General features: G+C 41.3%; 1 protein-coding gene across 6 annotated transcripts in view; it reads left to right on the forward strand.

Annotated features, from left to right (window-relative positions):
- LOC127649456 (neurexin-2-like) overlaps positions 1–20000 on the forward strand; it is a 600635-nt gene that overhangs the window by 217492 nt on the left and 363143 nt on the right. The gene's annotated exons all lie outside the window — the stretch shown is intronic.

Consider the following 20000-nt stretch of genomic DNA (forward strand, 5'->3'; position numbering starts at 1 on the left):
CTGGGGGATTTAACTGCAGAGAGACATGTGAGCAGCAGTTGTGCTGTTTAGAGCCAAAACCCACTGCAGTTTAAAGACAAGAGGTCTGAACCAGTTAAGACCAACCTAAGGTGTTTTGCTGGTCTTAACTGGTTCAGACCTCTTGTGTTCAGCTTGTTTCCAAAACCCCTCTAATGCCATCAGACCAGACCAGACCAGACCAGACCAGCAGAAACAGCTTGGCCAGGCTGGGAGACCAGTTAACCCCTTTGGCTGGTTTAAGATGGTTCTGCTGGTCTGGTCTGATGGCATTAGAGGGGTTTTGGAAACAAGCTGAACACAAGAGGTCTGTATTATATTATCTGTATAATATGAATTCAAATATTTGTTTATATTATTATAAAGAATATATCTTTTATATGCTGTGTTAATCTCTTAATTGGCATCAGTGAAATTGTGTTATTTAGAAAACGGTTTTAAATGTCGAGATATTTGTAACGTTGTATTTCGATTTAAAACAGCTGCTTTTCAAGACTGAAAGATTACGGTGAAATATCAAAGACCATCTTAAAGCACACGATAATCCTCTTCCAGATGCTCGATAGAATCTAGAGAAGTCTCCGCAAAGCCTCATGATTGACCACATGTCGATGGATCAGCCGCTTCAGTATGAGCAGTGCCTGTTCACCTCATGGAGCTCCAAACCTCAGGAGAACACTACAGCAGAAGGACCGTCTCAGTCACTATGTCATTGCAATGAAAGTGAATAGTGACTGAGATTAACATTTTAATCTGTTACCAGACTGAAATCGAACCCTTGACCTTGGTGGTGATAGCGGAAGGGTCTGTCACATGACTTGATCTCTTTATCACCTGTAGGTATTTGATCATGTGACCTTACAGTGATTTCTGCCGAATGACCTTGAACGCACCGCTGTTCTGTGGACGTGTGACACACAGGTGGCGTTCAGCACGTGCAACACAAAGTGATCTATCTCTTCTGTCTGTCAGATGTTTGCTCTTCTCAATAAATCTGCACATCTGTTCTCTAATGGAATAACATGTGCACATCTGAAAGTGTGATGCGAGTGAACAAATATGCTTTGGAGTCACTGTTTATCTTTTGTCATTTCACATGCCACTGGTTTAATCTGTCGACCATCTTCAGGAGTTCATGTTAAATCCACACGAACTTCAGCGGGACACTGATACTGTATGATGAGCAAATCTTCCTCATTGTCTGTCTGTGTCCCAGCAGAGTCTTGATATAACATGAGAAATATCCGTACTGAAACATTACTGCGGTCATGACTCCTTTGAGTGCGTTGACCAGCAGCGCTCATGAGTTATTGACAGGATTATCTGAGTGTATTCACAGATTCACGTAAGCAGTGATGAAGATGAAGATGATGATGATGAGAGGTGTTGTTAAATCATCACACCTGTAACAGACTACAGAAAAAGTTCAGCAGAGAAATACAAAGTATATTATTATAACTGGATTATTTACAACAATCATTTCTACGTGATGTTTTCTTTAGCATAAAGATTAGTGGATTCTTCATATCTTGCAGTTTTATCATCATATTTTCATAAACAGCAGATTTAATTAAATGTATTTTTTTAATAAATGTATACATCTTTTTCCTCTCATCTTCTTTTATTGTTGACAATAATAACTGCTGAACAATGGCAGACAGGGCGAGTATTCAGAAAAACAGTTTGAAAACAATTATTATTTTCTTCAGTTCTGTTCGGTGACAATAGTGCTGTAAACATGTCTTTGTCTGTCTGTCTGTCTGTCTGTCTGTCTGTCTATCAAACTGTCTGTCTGTCTGTATGTCTGTCTGTCTGTCTGTCTGTCTGTATGTCTGTCTATCAAACTGTCTGTCTGTCTGTCTGTCTATCAGACTGTCTGTCTGTCTGTCTGTATGTCTGTCTATCAAACTGTCTGTCTGTCTGTCTGTCTGTCTGTCTATCAAACTGTCTGTCTGTCTGTCTGTCTGTCTGTATGTCTGTCTATCAAACTGTCTGTCTGTATGTCATCTGTCTGTCTGTCTGTGTGTCATCTGTCTGTCTGTCTGTCTATCAAACTGTCTGTCTGTCTGTCTGTCTGTCTGTCATCTGTCTGTCTGTCTATCTATCAAACTGTCTGTCTGTCTGTCATCTGTCTGTCTGTCTGTCTGTCATCTGTCTGTCTGTCTGTCTGTCTAATCAAGTTAAATGTATTTCTATAGCACTTTACACAACAGGTGTTTCAAAGCAGCTGTAACAGAAAATGAACAAATGTAATGGCAATATGAGTTATATATGTTTAGAACTGTTAGTGGTTAAAACGAGTAAACTATGCAAGTGTTGCGGGTCAATTATTAATCATAGTGATTTTATATTAACTATAAGTTTTAGTGCTAAAGTCCTTGAAAACACAACATTATTGTCCTTTGATTTTGGCAGATGAAGGCTTTTGTTAGTGGTTAATTATTTGTGTATATATATATTTTTTTATATATATTATTTTATTAAAGAGAGTGTTATTCCTCCTTTCACCAGGTTGATAGAGGTATCATTCAGTGAGGATCATGAGCTTTAGACAGGGAAATAAAAGAATGAAATTAGCGTAGATGCCATTCACTTTAAAACAGCTAAATAATAAGAGAAGTGTTTCTGTTTCCGGCAGACCCAACTAAAGCAGCCTAATTGTGTGTTGGAGGATAAATTAGGTGTATGTCTGGATAAATAGAGTCTTTAGTCTAGACTTAAACTGAGAGAGTGTGTCTGAGTCCTGAACAGTGTTAGGGAGACTACTCCATAGTTTAGGAGCCAAATATGAAAAGGATCTTCCTCCTTTAGTGGATTTTGATATTCTAGGAACTATTAACAGGCCAGAAATTTGCGATCGTAATGAACGTGATGGAATATAGTGTGACAGAAGATCACTTAAGTACTGCGGAGACCATTCAAAGCTTTGTATGTAGTTATATATATATATATACAGTGAGGAAAATAAGTATTTGAACACCCTGCTATTTTGCAAGTTCTCCCACTTGGAAATCATGGAGGGGTCTGAAATTGTCATCGTAGGTGCATGTCCACTGTGAGAGACATAATCTAAAAAAAAAAATCCAGAAATCACAATGTATGATTTTTTAACTATTTATTTGTATGATACAGCTGCAAATAAGTATTTGAACACCTGTCTATCAGCTAGAATTCTGACCCTCAAAGACCTGTTAGTCTGCCTTTAAAATGTCCACCTCCACTCCATTTATTATCCTAAATTAGATGCACCTGTTTGAGGTCGTTAGCTGCATAAAGACACCTGTCCACCCCATACAATCAGTAAGAATCCAACTACTAACATGACCAAGACCAAAGAGCTGTCCAAAGACACTAGAGACAAAATTGTACACCTCCACAAGGCTGGAAAGGGCTACGGGAAATTGCCAAGCAGCTTGGTGAAAAAAGGTCCACTGTTGGAGCAATCATTAGAAAATGGAAGAAGCTAAACATGACTGTCAATCTCCCTCAGACTGGGGCTCCATGCAAGATCTCACCTCATGGGGTCTCAATGATCCTAAGAAAGGTGAGAAATCAGCCCAGAACTACACTGGAGGAGCTGGTCAATGACCTGAAAAGAGCTGGGACCACCGTTTCCAAGGTTACTGTTGGTAATACACTAAGACGTCATGGTTTGAAATCATGCATGGCACGGAAGGTTCCCCTGCTTAAACCAGCACATGTCAAGGCCCGTCTTAAGTTTGCCAATGACCATTTGGATGATCCAGAGGAGTCATGGGAGAAAGTCATGTGGTCAGATGAGACCAAAATAGAACTTTTTGGTTATAATTCCACTAACCGTGTTTGGAGGAAGAAGAATGATGAGTACCATCCCAAGAACACCATCCCTACTGTGAAGCATGGGGGTGGTAGCATCATGCTTTGGGGGTGTTTTTCTGCACATGGGACAGGGCGACTGCACTGTATTAAGGAGAGGATGACCGGGGCCATGTATTGCGAGATTTTGGGGAACAACCTCCTTCCCTCAGTTAGAGCATTGAAGATGGGTCGAGGCTGGGTCTTCCAACATGACAATGACCCGAAGCACACAGCCAGGATAACCAAGGAGTGGCTCTGTAATAAGCATATCAAGGTTCTGGCGTGGCCTAGCCAGTCTCCAGACCTAAACCCAATAGAGAATCTTTGGAGGGAGCTCAAACTCCGTGTTTCTCAGCGACAGCCCAGAAACCTGACTGATCTAGAGAAGATCTGTGTGGAGGAGTGGGCCAAAATCCCTCCTGCAGTGTGTGCAAACCTGGTAAAAAACTACAGGAAACGTTTGACCTCTGTAATTGCAAACAAAGGCTACTGTACCAAATATTAACATTGATTTTCCCAGGTGTTCAAATACTTATTTGCAGCTGTATCATACAAATAAATAGTTAAAAAATCATACATTGTGATTTCTGGATTTAGTTTTTAGATTATGTCTCTCACAGTGGACATGCACCTACGATGACAATTTCAGACCCCTCCATGATTTCCAAGTGGGAGAACTTGCAAAATAGCAGGGTGTTCAAATACTTATTTTCCTCACTGTATATATATATATATATATATATATATATATATATATATATATATTATAATTAATACAGAATTTAACAGGTAACAATTGTAACGATGATAAAATGGGGCTGATATGATCATATTTCTTGGTTCTCGTCAGCACTCTGGCTGCTGCATTTTGTACCAATTGAAGTTTATTTATTGATCTTGCTGGACATCCTCCCAGTAATGCATTACAATAATCTAGCCTTGAGGTCATGAACGCATGAATTAGTGTTTCGGCATCAGCAACCGAGAGCATATGCCTTAATTTAGCAATATTTATTAGGTGGAAGAATGCTGTGCTACAAACATTTGTAATTTGATTTTCAAAGGACAGATTGGTATCAAATATAACACCTAAGTTCTTCGCTGTTGAAGATGATGTAACAGTAAATCCATCGAGAGTCACATTATATTTTAGTGGCTTATTTTTAGAGTTTTTTGGTCCAATAATTAGAACCTCTGTTTTGTCAGAATTGAGTAGAAGGAAATTTCTGGCCATCCAATCTTTTATTTAATTGATACACTCTGCTAATTTAGAGAATTGTGAAATCTCATCAGGTTTAGACGAAATATAAAGTTGTGTATCGTCAGCATAGCAGTGGAAACTTATTCCACAATTCCTGATAATATCTCCCAGGGGAAGCATATACATGGAGAAAAGCAGAGGCCCTAAAACTGATCCCTGTGGCACTCCATATTTGACTTTTGTTAGGTTTGACAATTCCTCATTTACATAGACAAAGTGGTAGCGGTCTGCTAAATATGACCTAAACCATGCTAATCCAACTCCACAAATGCCAACATAATTCTCCAGACTATTCAAGAGAATGTCGTGATCTATCGTGATCAAATGCAGCACTAAGATCTAAAAGCACTAGAAGAGAAATGCAGCCGCGATCAGTTGATAACTCTGAGTCATTTGTAACTCTGATAAGTGCAGTCTCTGTACTGTGATGAGGCCTAAATCCTGACTGAAATTCTTCATATATACTATTTCTCTGTAGAAATGAACATATTTGGGAGGATACTTCCTTTTCTAGTATATCTGACATAAACGGGAGATTTGAAATCGGTTTATAATTAGCAAGTTCTCCAGGATCAAGTTATGGCTTCTTAATAAGCGGTTTGATAACTGCCATTTTAAAGTTTCTTGGGACATGTCCTAAGCATAGCGAGGAGTTAATGATATTAAGAAGAGGTTGTTGTGGATATTTTTTTAAAGTTTCCTCAAATATGCTGACCTGGCATTTTTTAAAGCCTGTCTGTAGTTAAAGACACTTTCCTTCCATGCACCACAAAATACCAAAAATGTTGTATTCTTCCACTTCCACTCCATTTTCGAGCTGCCCTCTTGAGAGCATATGTGTGATCATTGTACCATGGCGCAGGATTTTTCTCTTTAACTTTCTTTAATCTAAGTAGGGTGACTCAATCTAGAGTGCTAGAGAAGACTGCATCAATATTTTCTGTGACAACGTTCTTCTGAACATACTGAGTATTTAGAGACAAGTCTGGAAGATTATTAGTGAAGCTATCTTTACCAGTTGAAAGAATAGTTCTACCTGAATGCTAATGTTGCATAGATTTAGTGAGCTATGCTAAGCACAGCATACAAGAGACGAGGTAATGATCCGAGATGTCAACGCTCTGCTGCAGAATTTCTATATTATCAACATCAACTCCATATGGCAAAATTACATCTAGCATATTGGTTATGGGTTGGTCCTGCCACATTTTGTGTTGAGATTAATTATAAAATCTCAGTGAATAATGTTCATTATCTATGTGGATGTTGAAGTCACCAACAATTAAATCTCTATCCACAGCAACCACTAGATCTGACTTAAAATCAGCGAACTTTTGAAGGAATTCAGAATATGGCCCTGGTGATCTATATACTGTTGCAAGAACAAAAGATGATAAAGATGATTTATTTCAATCGTATGATATCATATTAAGCATTATCAGTTGAAAAGAATTACATTTACATCCAGACCTTTGAGTAACACAAAAAATATCATATCAATAACAATATCATATAGTAGAAACTCCTCCTAGACCTTTCAGACGAGGCTCATGTTTATAACTGTGTCATGAAGGTCTTGTTCAGTCTGCCACTAATAATCAGATTTTTTGATTTAGTGCACTATCCAGACCGCTCTCTGGTGGTTTTCTTCTGGACCAGTCTGAATAGTGCACTGAAGGAACTGATGGATCCAGCTGATCCTCACTGGACACTCTGCGAATATGTGGAGAAGGATCTAGAACTTTGCAGATCCCTTTATACAGTGGATTATGGCGGGAACCCTAGGCCAAAATCTGCATCTTCTGCTCCTTGTTCCAAGCCTTCCACAGCACCTTCGTCCACACCTGCCATGTCCAACGAACCAGCACCCATGCCTACCAGGGCCAACGAGCCAGCAGCCACGCCTTTGGCCTCATCCGCTTCTGTGACTATGCTCCCAGCTGTCCTGAAAAAGACACCTTCTCCCCAGTTTCTGCCAGTGCTCATGACCATGGAGGTCATTCCCCAGTCACTGCCAGTGCTCACAATAATGGAGGTCGTTCCTCAGTCGCTGCCCTGTGCTCATGACCAAGGAGGTCATTCCCCAGTCTCAGCCCGTACTCACGACCACAGAGGTCGTTCCTCAGTCACTGCCAGTGCCCACAACCATGGAGGTTGTTCCCCAGTCGCTGCCCGTACTCACGATCATGGAGGTTGTTCCCCAGTCGCTGCCAGTGCTCACGATCATGGAGGTTGTTCCCCAGTCGCTGCCCGTACTCACGATCATGGAGATTGTTCCCCAGTCGTTGCCAGTGCTCATGACCATGGAGGTGTTCCCCAGTCACTTTCAGTACTTACGATCACAGAGATCATTTACAAGTCTCTGCCCATGCTTACAACCACGGAGGTCGTTTCCCAGTCATCCTGGACTCTTAGCCTTGAGCCTCCCATGGCTTTGCCCCCAACCCTTCCGTGGCTCCGCCCTCAGTCTTCCACGGCTCCGCCTGCTCCCCCAGAGACTCCTTCTCCAGCGTCTCCGCCCTCTCCCCCAGATACTCCTCCTACGTCTGTAAATGTCTGTCTGTGTGTATTTCTTTTCTCTCTGTTTCTCTCTCTCTCTCTCTCTCTCTGTGTCTGTCTGTCAGTATGTCTGTGTGGATCTGCTGTCTGTCTCTCTCTCTCTCTCTCTGTCTGTGTGGATCTACTGTCTGTCTCTCTCTCTGTCTGTCTGTCTGCTTGTAATTGTCTGTCTGTGTGGATCTCTTGTCTCTCTCTTCAGGCATGTTTCAGTTTCACTGAAGTGTTTGATGAGCTCAATCACTCGCTGTTCTCGCTCATATCTGAGTGACTGTGTTATAACCAGCAGAGCAGATGATTATATCTATATTTCACTGCGTTAATAACAACTCTCAAATTAAACGCTCAGGCAACATCTGCTCAGCATACAGAGAAATCTGCTTTCCTGTGAGTATCGTGACATCTCTCGCTCTGAATTAATGCTGTCTGCTATGAAGATGCCACAATAATGACGTACAGCTGAAAAATTAGAAAGAGTCATGTTATGTGTAAACAACTTTCCACACTTATTATATAACTGTCTTGAGACAAACTGCATTTAATAATAAGCACATCTAACAGATAGATCACAGGACCATCACAGACAGACAGACAGACAGACAGAAATCTCTTTGCATTTTATACTGAAAGTACATTTTAATATATAACCCTCTTACCCAAAGATATTGTAAGAGCAAAAGTCCAAACACATGTTTATTTATTCATTTTGTATGTGAAATATGCATTTTTCATAACTACAAGCAAACTTTTGTTACCAGACATGCTAACCCGTACTACTGTAAGTGATAGTAATTAAGTAGTTCTTTTTTTTTATAATTTATTGATGTTAATTGCAATAAAATAGCTAAACGTGACTGCAATCAGATGCAGGTCTAGGGTCAGTGGATACTCAGGGTTAAGTCCAGACCTCTGTGGATACATGTGAGACCCATTACCTGACTCTCACACACACACACACACAAACACACACAAACACATACACACTACGCATTATTGTTACATATAAGTGCTGGAAAGCAGCTGCACAACAGCAAGTGTGTCAGTCATTTTACTGATAATGTAGATTTAATCTTTAAATTAATCTTTGAATTCAATACATTATGATTCAAACATTCAGGGGCTTGAGTTTTGCATATGATTCAAATAATGCAAACGTCATATAATATAAATTCAGTGACTTGACTTAGTTTCAGGCCCTCATTTGTATCTTCTGGAAGTGTGATATCAAACATCCCCATCATCTGCCCTCAATAAACAACTCGTCGTCAATATGTATCTCCATCTGCATTTACACACTCATCTTCCTTCATTCAGCTGGGATGGTGTTTTGGGGAATGGGTAAAGGTGATCGTTTAGACCATAATTACAGTCTGACATGATGCCCGATGCCCGCTTCACCCGTCTCCATTTTCTCAAGCGTAAATTGCTTTCTGATGTGAAACTGAAAAGCATTTTCTCAAATTCACATGGAAAGCAGACGGTTTAATGAAAAGAGTGTGACTCGCGGCTCATCGCTGACCAAATGTTTTCAGCCAGTGACAGAAGAGTGTTTAAGTGTGAGGAGAGACGACGTGACATTTATCCTGTCTGTGCACCACACACATTTATGACAGCAGATGACAGTCTCAGACAGATGGACAGACAGTTCACCGTCATAATCGATTCATCTTTGTTTTATGTATTTAATCAGATAAAAAAGACATTTCCTGTATTTTATTCAAATATGTTGCTCTTTAATGTGACTGCTGGCGAGTGTGTGCATGCATGTGTTTGTGCGTGTGTTGAGGGGATTATGGAAGAGTCTGTGCTCTCTGCATGCAGTACTCAGATTAACACTGCAGCGGCTCTCAGCTAAAACACACACGCACACACACACTTTAACACACACACACACTCTCTCTCACACACACACACAAACACACACACATAGACACGCACTCTCACACACTACACACACACATACACACACACTACACACTCTCACACACACACACACACATACACACACACACACACACATAGACACGCACTCTCACACACTACACACACACATACACACACACTACACACTCTCTCACACACACACACACACACACACACACACACACACACACACACACACACACACACTCACACACGTTGTGTTTCCATGTTTTATGGGGACTTTCCATAGACATAATGGTTTTTATACTGTACAAACTTTATATTCTATCCCCTAAACCTAACCCTACCCCTAAACCTAACCCTCACAGAAAACATTCTGCATTTTTACATTTTCAAAAAACATCATTTAGTATGATTTATATCACACACACACACACACACACACACACACACACACTGTGTGTGAATAATGTTCTGTGTTTCAGATTAACACAATGAATATGAGATTGAGTGTTGATGGAGTGCACATGTGTGCTGGACGCTTTAGCATTGGATTTACTTCACTGTATAACTTATACATTACAATACATACTAATAATTGTTTATTATGTCAATATCTGTATTAGCACATTCAAATCTTTTTCCATTGTTATTACCCAGAAAACAACACAAACACACATGCAGCCCAATAATGGGGCAGGTTGTCATAACAGAACCAGCCATTTGGAGAACAAATCTTATTTTATTGCAACACATGTGACAACTTGCCCCGACCTGTCATTATGAAAGACTGTTCTGAATGTACTGTGTGTCCGTGTGCTTTTATTGTGTTCACCTGTTGATCAGCAGATATCACAAACACACAATGATCTGGAGAGTTTACTTCACACAACACCTCGACTAGTGAAACACGTTTGTGTGATCGGACGTTTGACTCGAAACATGATTGACACTGAGATACAGAGCATGTGACAACTAGCCCCGGTGCCACCTTTAATGTAAGAGAGACAGACACCGATAGATTTCTATGTTCATCCCTCTCTGTCTCTCTCTCTGCTGAAGTTGTATCATTTCTTACCTAGTGTTGCCATGATCTCTGTGCCATCATTCCTCCAACCTGCCTGTCACGGTTACCAGGCAACAGGCTCCTCTCATGGCAACAGCCTGTGATGCTCAACAGCTGTAGATTTCACAAGAGTCTGGCACCGTTAGCAAATGTGTGTTTGTGTGTATGTGGTGTGTGTATGTATGTGTGTGTGTGTGTGTGTGTGTGTGTGTGTGTAGTGTGTGTAGTAAATATGGCTCAGAGTCATATATATTTGTGTTGTTTGTATTGCTCATCACATAAGTCAAAGGTCTTCTCTAAACACATCATTTTAAAGTGTGATTTTTAATGACGTTTTTCAATAAAACTGTTCAAGTTTAAGGCACTAAAGACAGCGTAAAGCTGCTTTCCAATTATATGTATTGTGAAAAGTGCTTAACAAATAAAAATGACTTGATTTGAATAATTGCGTTAATGAATAATTTTGGTTCATTTGAAGACAAAGTAATCTGCAAAAAATAAAACAAAAATAATAATAATTGCATCAGATTTGCTATTAATTGGTGCCAAATCTGCAATAAAAAAAGCCGTTTGCTGCAAATGTTTGGCAGACGTCACACGAAACTCATGACAACAATGTGCATTTTACCACAACTGACAGTTCTGCTGCCAAATCTTTCACACACGTCAGTATTTGCTCATTTGCGTGTGAAAAAGTTGCATCAGTAGGTTTTTGGGAGAACTATATGTGTGACCGCTGCTCATTTAATGAGGGTCACTCTTTTCAAACACTTATTATCAATAGTGTCATGATCAAATCATGACCTCTTTCATCATGTAAATGAGATTCTCTCTGATCATCTGATTAATGCAGTTAATGCAAATGAAAAGGATTTTAGAGACTGAAGGTTTTCCTGTTCCGATCCGAGAGGGACGCGACTGTAATGAACATCAATCACACAGTGTGTGTTTATTCATTTGCATTATAGAGAAATAAAAGAAAATAAATGAGTTTAATAGTTCATATATTTGAAGACGGGTTTGTGAGGGACATTTGTTGAAATAGCATGTTCGGATGCACACTTCAAAATCACAGCAGTGCATAACATCATGCCGATACGGGTCAGGAGCTTCAGTTAATGTTCACATCAACCATCAGAATGGGGAAAAATGTGATGTCAGTGATTTGGAGTGTGGCATGATTGGGCTGGTTTGAGTATTTCTGGCATTTTCACACACAACTGTTTCTAGAATTGACTCAGAATGGTGCCAAAAACTCATCCAGTGATGGTCAGTTCTGTGTATGAAACTCATCCAGTGATGGTCATTTCTGTGTATGAAACTCATCCAGTGATGGTCAGTCCTGTGTATGAAACACATCCAGTGATGGTCAGTTCTGTGTATGAAACTCATCCAGTGATGGTCAGTTCTGTGTATGAAACACATCTAGTGATGGTCAGTTCTGTGTATGAGACACATCCAGTGATGGTCAGTTCTGTGTATGAGACACATCCAGTGATGGTCAGTTCTGTGTATGAAACACATCCAGTGATGGTCAGTTCTGTGTATGAAACTCATCCAGTGATGGTCAGTTCTGTGTATGAAACTCATCCAGTGATGGTCAGTCCTGTGTATGAAACACATCCAGTGATGGTCAGTTCTGTGTATGAAACTCATCCAGTGATGGTCAGTTCTGTGTATGAAACACATCCAGTGATGGTCAGTTCTGTGTATGAAACACATCCAGTGATGGTCAGTTATGTGTATGAAACTCATCCAGTGATGGTCAGTTCTGTGTATGAAACTCATCCAGTGATGGTCAGTCCTGTGTATGAAACACATCCAGTGATGATCAGTTCTGTGTATGAAACTCATCCAGTGATGGTCAGTTCTGTGTATGAAACACATCCAGTGATGGTCAGTTCTGTGTATGAAACTCATCCAGTGATGGTCAGTTCTGTGTATGAAACACATCCAGTGATGGTCAGTTCTGTGTATGAAACTCATCCAGTGATGGTCAGTTCTGTGTATGAAACTCATCCAGTGATGGTCAGTTATGTGTATGAAACTCATCCAGTGATGATCAGTTCTGTGTACACATCCAGTGATGATCAGTTCTGTGTACACATCCAGTGATGGTCAGGTCTGTGTATGAAACACATCCAGTGATGGTCAGTTCTGTGTACACATCCAGTGATGGTCAGTTCTGTGTATGAAACACATCCAGTGATGATCAGTTCTGTGTATGAAACTCATCCAGTGATGATCAGTTCTGTGTACACATCCAGTGATGGTCAGTTCTGTGTATGAAACACATCCAGTGATGGTCAGTTCTGTGTATGAAACACATCCAGTGATGGTCTGTTCTGTGTATGAAACTCATCCAGTGATGGTCAGTTCTGTGTATGAAACACATCCAGTGATGATCAGTTCTGTGTATGAAACTCATCCAGTGATGGTCAGTTCTGTGTATGAAACTAATCCAGTGATGGTCAGTTCTGTGTATGAAACACATCCAATGATGGTCAGTTCTGTGTATGAAACTCATCCAGTGATGGTCAGTTATGTGTATGAAACTCATCCAGTGATGATCAGTTCTGTGTACACATCCAGTGATGATCAGTTCTGTGTACACATCCAGTGATGGTCAGTTCTGTGTACACATCCAGTGATGGTCAGTTCTGTGTATGAAACTCATCCAGTGATGGTCAGTTCTGTGTATGAAACACATCCAGTGATGATCAGTTCTGTGTATGAAACTCATCCAGTGATGATCAGTTCTGTGTACACATCCAGTGATGGTCAGTTCTGTGTATGAAACACATCCAGTGATGGTCAGTTCTGTGTATGAAACTCATCCAGTGATGGTCAGTTCTGTGTATGAAACACATCCAGTGATGGTCAGTTCTGTGTATGAAACTCATCCAGTGATGGTCAGTTCTGTGTATGAAACTCATCCAGTGATGGTCAGTTCTGTGTATGAAACACATCCAGTGATGGTCAGTTCTGTGTATGAAACACATCCAGTTATGGTCAGTTCTGTGTATGAAACACATCCAGTGATGGTCAGTTCTGTGCATGAAACACATCCAGTGATGGTCAGTTCTGTGTATGAAACTCATCCAGTGATGGTCAGTTCTGTGCATGAAACACATCCAGTGATGGTCAGTTCTGTGTATGAAACACATCCAGTGATGGTCAGTTCTGTGCATGAAACTCATCCAGTGATGGTCAGTTCTGTGTATGAAACACATCCAGTGATGGTCAGTTCTGTGTATGAAACTCATCCAGTGATGGTCAGTTCTGTGTATGAAACTCATCCAGTGATGGTCAGTTATGTGTATGAAACTCATCCAGTGATGGTCAGTTCTGTGTATGAAACTCATCCAGTGATGGTCAGTTCTGTGTATGAAACACATCCAGTGATGGTCAGTTCTGTGTATGAAACTCATCCAGTGATGGTCAGTTCTGTGTATGAAACTCATCCAGTGATGGTCAGTTCTGTGTATGAAACACATCCAGTGATGGTCAGTTCTGTGTATGAAACTCATCCAGTGATGGTCAGTTCTGTGTATGAAACTCATCCAGTGATGGTCAGTTCTGTGTATGAAACACTTGTTGATGAGAGATCAACAGAGATTGGTCAGACTGGTTTGAGCTGGTAAAGTCTACAGTAACTCAGATAACCTCTTTGTATAATTGTGCTGAAGAATATAATCTCTGAATGCTGATCTGACATGCGGGTTGGTGTTGTTTTGGTTGCATGAGGGGGACCAGCACAATATTACACAGGTGATTTTAATGTTGTGTATGCTCTTGTGGTTCATAAGAGATCTTCTGGAGGTAGAAGTTCATCATTCATTTTGCATTTTCAGACGTGACAGCTCCAGTTTCAGTTCTACTAAATGTGGATTATGTGTAAGTTAAGTTACTTTTATAGCACAGTTTCCCACGTTATTATCATGAAGCCCGATCTGGATCTGATTTTCAGCCTTATTGAGTGCACTTGAGCCCAACTCGTTACAGAGCACTCTTATTTGCAAGCATTCATCATCATTATTATGATTATTATTATTATTATTATTATTCATTTGTATGTGTATTTGTCAGTTTTTCATTGGAGCAATATACAGTGCACACTTTGGTTATTTATAATGAGGTTTATTTCCCACTGTCTTTAATTGAATGTTTTGCACTGTAGAAACAAGACAAATGTAGTGCAACAGGTTTAGTGACAGACTGGGGGAGAGACCAGCAACGCTATGTGTGTTTGGTTAAATATGTTGTTGTGAAGCTGAAGACAACTGCATTAAAAGTTGACTCACATGGACTGTGAAACTGGCTCCTGTGTCCTTTATATTCAAACAGGGGACATTTAAGGTACAATACAGTTTCCCCCCAACAAACACACCTGCCCACCCCCCCCCCCATTGAAAATATTCTAGAAGCACCCTTTGTGACAGTATGCCGACTCACTGACATGCTCATTCCCCAACAGACAGTTTTTGCATCGGTTTCAGTGTGTTTACATTGTCACGTAACTCGACCGTGAGCAAGTTGCGTCAGTTGCATCAGAGACCTGGATTTGTATCCACATTGAAACCAGGAAGCAGTCACGTTTGTATAATCAGTGACGAGTGTGATTCAGAGGTTGCACTTTTCCCCCTAACATTTCATTTGTACTCCACTAATGGTTAGGTTTAGGTTTGAGGTTTAGGTTTGGGATATGGGTTTGGGTTTATGTTTAGGTTTGGGGGAGGGGTTTGGGTTTAGGTTTAGGTTTGGGGTTTAGGGTTTAGGTTTTGGGTTTAGGTTTTGGGTATAGGTTTAGGTTTAGATTTGGGGTTTAGGGTTTGGGTTTAGGTTTAAGTTTGGGGTTTAAATTTGGGGTTTGGGGTTTAGGTTTGGTTTTAGGTTTAGGTTTAAGTTTGGGGTTTAAATTTGGGGTTTAGTGTTTGGGTTTGGGTTTAGGTTTTAGGTTTAAATTTGGGGTTTAGTGTTTGGGTTTGGGTTTAGGGTTTAGGTTTAGCATTATGTTAGGTTCAGGTTTTAGGTTTAGGTTCAGCTTAAGGTTTAGGGTTTAGATTTGGGGTATAGGTTTAATTTTGGTGTTTAAATTTGGGGTTTAGGGTTTGGGTTGAGGTTTAGGGTTTAGTTTTGGGTTGGGGCTGGGGCCTGGGCTGAGGCTGAGGCTGAGGCTTAGGCCTGGGCTGGGGCCTGAGGCCTGGGCTGAGGCTTAGGCCTGGGGCTTAGGCCTAGGCCTGGGGCCTGGGGCTGAGGCTTAGGCCTGGGGCCTAGGCCTGGGGCTTAGGCCTGGGCTGGGGCCTGATGCCTGGGCTGGGGCCTGATATCTGGGCTGAGGCCTGGGGCTTAGGCTTAGGCCTGGGCTGGGGCTTAGGCTTAGGCCTGGGGCCTGAGGCCTGGGCTGAGGCTTAGGCCTGGGCTTGGGCTGAGGCTGAGGCTTAGGCCTGGGGCTTAGGCCTGGGGCCTGGAGGCATGGGCTGAGGCCTAGGCCTGGGGCCTGGGCTGAGCTTTAGGCCTGGGGCTTAGGCCTGGGCTGGGGCTTAGGTGCAGGCCTGGGGCCTGGAGGCCTGGGCTGAGGCTTAGGCCTGGGGCCTGGGCTGGGGCTTAGGCTTAGGCCTGGGGCCTAGGCCTGGGCTGGGGCTTAGGCTTAGGCCTGGGGCTTAGGCCTGGGGTCAGAGGCCTGGGCTTAGGCTTAGGCCTTAGGTCCAGGCCTGAGGCCTAGGCTTAGCTTAAGGCCTAGGGCCTAGATGTGGGGTACAGGCCTAATCTTGGTGCTTAAACTTGGGGCTTAGGGCTTGGGCTGAGGCTTAGGGCCTAGCTTTGGGCTGGGGCCTGGGCTGAGGCTTAGGCTTGGGCTGGGGCCTGAGGCCTGGCCTGGGGCTTAGGCTTAGGCCTGGGGCCTGGGCTGAGGCTTAGGCTTGGGGCTTAGGCTTGGGCTGAGGCTTAGGCCTGGGGCTTAGGCCTGGGCTGGGGCCTGAGGCCTGGGCTGGGGCTTGATGCCTGGGCTGGGGCTTGATGCCTGGGTTGAGGTTTAGGTTTGGGGTTTAGGTTTGGGGTTTAGGTTTAGGTTTGGGGTTTAGGTTTAGGTTTGGGTTGGGGTTTAGGTTGAGGTTTAGGTTTGGGGTTTGAGGTTTGGGTTGAGGTTTAGGTAGGGGGTTGGGGTTTAGGTTTAGGTTTGGGGTTTAGGTTTGGGTTGGGGTTTAGGTTTAGGTTTGGGAATAGATATGTATTCCTCTTCACTGCATTACATCATGTGCAACTAAAAACAACTCACTGCACATCTCGCTTTTGGCGACCTCTTCTGGACACAAATGTAGCTCAGCACTTCCCTCTTTGACCACTGGGGGCAATGTTTGAAATTTCAGTCAACATGCACAGATTTTTGAAGAAATGTCAACCTACTGTTTCTGATTTCATGGTGAGATCAGACTGGTCTTTACATACAGTGAACAGCACTTACCAGAGAGATAACACTGGCTGTGCAACTTCATTGTCAAGCTATCCAAAATTGTGAATTTGAGTTCACAAAGTTTTTGAGAGCTCTCTGTTCATGAATGAGGTACATTTCATGACAATGTATATGTTAACATGCCCGCAGTTATAGTATTGTTTTAACAATAAAGCGCAGGACTGCTTGAATGTCTGTCTGGGTCTTTATAATAACCATAGTAATAAATTAATTCAATTTCCTACATAACCGCTGCAGTCTCCGGATACTAATAATAACTAATAACGGTTTATTTATTGCTAAATCCTAAAGTATGATTCCTGCACATCCGTTTCCTGTAATAATAATCTGCTCGCTCGGCATCCGTTCTATCATTGTGATAATGACGCACACATTATGATACATACATATTATTTATGTATTTTTTGTAGTGCACCAGAAATATTTTGTTATTCAAGCAAATGTGACATGTTTCTGTTCTTTCTGTCAGGATTCCCACTCATTTTGACCATTTCCATGATCTTTCCTGTGATTCATGAGTACTAAATCAGTCATTTAAGTTTGCACAAATCATTCAGGCTGATTTTGTGAAGAGAGCGACTCAGAAGAACAGTTAACTCAACAGAAAAGTCATATTAAGTCTCATAGTCATCCTATGAGATATTCCAATGTCCATGAAAACATAATATTATAGTTCTGATATGTTTTCCATAAGCATGCTATAATTTGAGATGCACTAATGCTGATCTCATATTCTGTATTCTTGCTCAGTTCATATGTGGGGTAGTTTGTGATTTTGTGTTGAGATTTTTTGTGAATTGCAGTGTTTGCTTAAAGCAATTAAATAATTCATTATATTCATTTAATAAGGGTAGAAACTACACGTAACAATAGCTGGCAAGCTGATCTGTAACAGCAGTGTAATGGTTAAATATAAACTCCACCATTTAATATTATTTGTTCTATTAATATGATTATATCACATGATATGGCCCTACATCAGCACTGCTGTGATTCGGCCGTAGGTAATCATTGTCAGCTCAGCTGAGTCATTTACAACAATAAAATCCCAAAATGAAATGTACAGGGACAGATACAGCTGTTATCACATCTGCACTGCTCTTATTCTTTAGTTTAGAACAGCATGGACACAAGCGGAGTGACACACACACACTTTTAAATGTAAAAGCTGTGTTCTTCTTGGGTTTGTGTTGTGTTGAGGTTTTGCAGGAGGTTGTGTTTGTTTGTTGAATGAATACATTAATTTAATAGCAGTTGTGATGTAATACAATCACTGGATTTCACTGCATTCATTCTCAGATGGTTGTATGTGCTCGTTAGAACCGCCTGATGAAACTGACCAATAATGATGTGATAAGGGTGTTAATTATTAACAACATTCACATTAATTACAGATTTAAATACGTTTATACGATTATCTCACCTTTCAACAACAGCAATGTGCTGCTCTCGTTCATCTGTAGTTCTGCATCAGTATTCCTCTCACTGGATATGTTTGTTTCTCTCATCTTTTCTCCTCGCTCGTTCCGAGAGGGAAATTCCCGACATCTTTTCACCTCGCTGCCGTCAGATCCACTTCCTGTTGAAGGGTTTCCCCGAATCTACTGAGAGAGATCTAGCTCAATGATTCAGTGTCATTTAAAAAGGCGTGCTAAGACAGACAGGCAGACATACAGATAGACAGACGGACAGAAAGATGGACAAAAAGACACACAGACAGATGTGACAGACAGACAGACAGAGGAATGATGGACAGACGGACAGACATATGGACAGACAGACAGACAGACAGACGGCTGGACAGACATATGGATTGACAGATGGACGTACAGACAGACAGACGGATGGACAGACAGAGAGATGGACAGATAGATGGACAGAAAGACAGAAAAATAGACAGATGGACAGACAGAGAGACGGATGGACAGATGGACAGAAGGAGAGACGGATGGACAGACAGACGTACAGACATACGGACAGACAGACGGATGGACAGACTGACAAACAGACGGATGGACAGACAGATGTATGGACAGATGGATGGATGGACAGACATACAGACGGATGGACAGACAGAGAGATGGACAGACAGATGGACAGAAAGACCGAAAAATAGATGGATGGACAGACAAAGAGATGGATGGACAGATGGACAGACAAAGAGACGGAAGGAAAGATGGATATATGTACGGACAGACAGATGGGCAGACAGACAGATGGATGGACAGACAGATGGATGGACAGATGGACGGACAGATAGACAGACAGACAGAGGACGGATGGACAGATAGATGGACAGAAAGACAGAAAAATAGATGGATGGACAGACAGAGAGACAGATGGACAGAAAGACGGATGGACAGACAGACATATAGACAAAGAACGGATGGACAGACAGACAGACCGAGAGACAGACGAACAGACAGTCTGACGAACTTGTAGCAATTGATTGTTGCAATAATGAGATAAATCATAATAAGAGGCTGATGCATATGATCATATTGTTTTGAGTTATTAGTAATTACTCCTCTGGACATCATTAATTACACTGTTACATGAAATCTATGCAATAATGATCAATGCTGTTGTTAAAGCATTAGTTAGATGTTTAAAGTGTTGTTATTAACATCATCGCTATTAATATCAACGGTTGTGTCGATTATTGATCACAGTGTATGTCAATGTGAGTAACATCTTTGAGTCTTCGAGATGAACATGTGCTTTTACTTTACATTTATTTCCTCTGTTGAATTAATCTCATCCAGAATGACAAGGATAATAATACACTGAATGATTACCTGTCTGTCTGTCACATATTATTCTCTGAGTGCTGTTCACTGGATTGATTTGCCAGTTGTTTCTGTATGATGTGTCTTCATAACTTTATCCATCAATAATTCTTCATA

This window comes from Xyrauchen texanus, chromosome 1 (assembly GCF_025860055.1).
Source record: "Xyrauchen texanus isolate HMW12.3.18 chromosome 1, RBS_HiC_50CHRs, whole genome shotgun sequence".
Classification (NCBI taxonomy): domain Eukaryota; kingdom Metazoa; phylum Chordata; class Actinopteri; order Cypriniformes; family Catostomidae; genus Xyrauchen; species Xyrauchen texanus.